This window comes from Temnothorax curvispinosus, unplaced genomic scaffold, assembly GCF_003070985.1.
Source record: "Temnothorax curvispinosus isolate PA1 unplaced genomic scaffold, ASM307098v1 QBEX01010193.1, whole genome shotgun sequence".
In the NCBI taxonomy this organism is placed as follows: domain Eukaryota; kingdom Metazoa; phylum Arthropoda; class Insecta; order Hymenoptera; family Formicidae; genus Temnothorax; species Temnothorax curvispinosus.
Window position 1 is genome coordinate 1 of NW_020219973.1, and position 503 is coordinate 503.

Consider the following 503-nt stretch of genomic DNA (forward strand, 5'->3'; position numbering starts at 1 on the left):
CTGCGGAGGCTTTGCTGTCCATAAAAAATGGTGGATATCCATCTGTTGATGAAATTAAGACAGAAATAATGGACGACGATATGATGGATATGGATGAGCAGCATAATTCAAATCACTCGATGGATCAGCAAATGGACACGGAGGAATCGGAGCCGATACCGGAACTGGGACCTGCGGCTCTAGGTCTGCAAAGGGTAGGCACTCAACCGCCCTCGAAACCGAATCCCCCGACGCAGCCTGTACAGGTGTTGAATCGCAGAGGCATGCCAGCTAGAATCAGGAAAAAGAATAAGTTATTTTATGACGACGTCTTAATCAATCATCCACACCATAGGTGAGTAATTTTTCTCGTTACCTAGAAATAGAAGTTAATGGTAATTCGATAAATGATCAATTTTACCAATTAAATATGTAATAATCAATAATCATGTTCGCAGAATCAAGAAGGACCCTTCGGCAATAGATGTGAAACAATCTCCCAAAAAGATGATGCGACCGTCGCC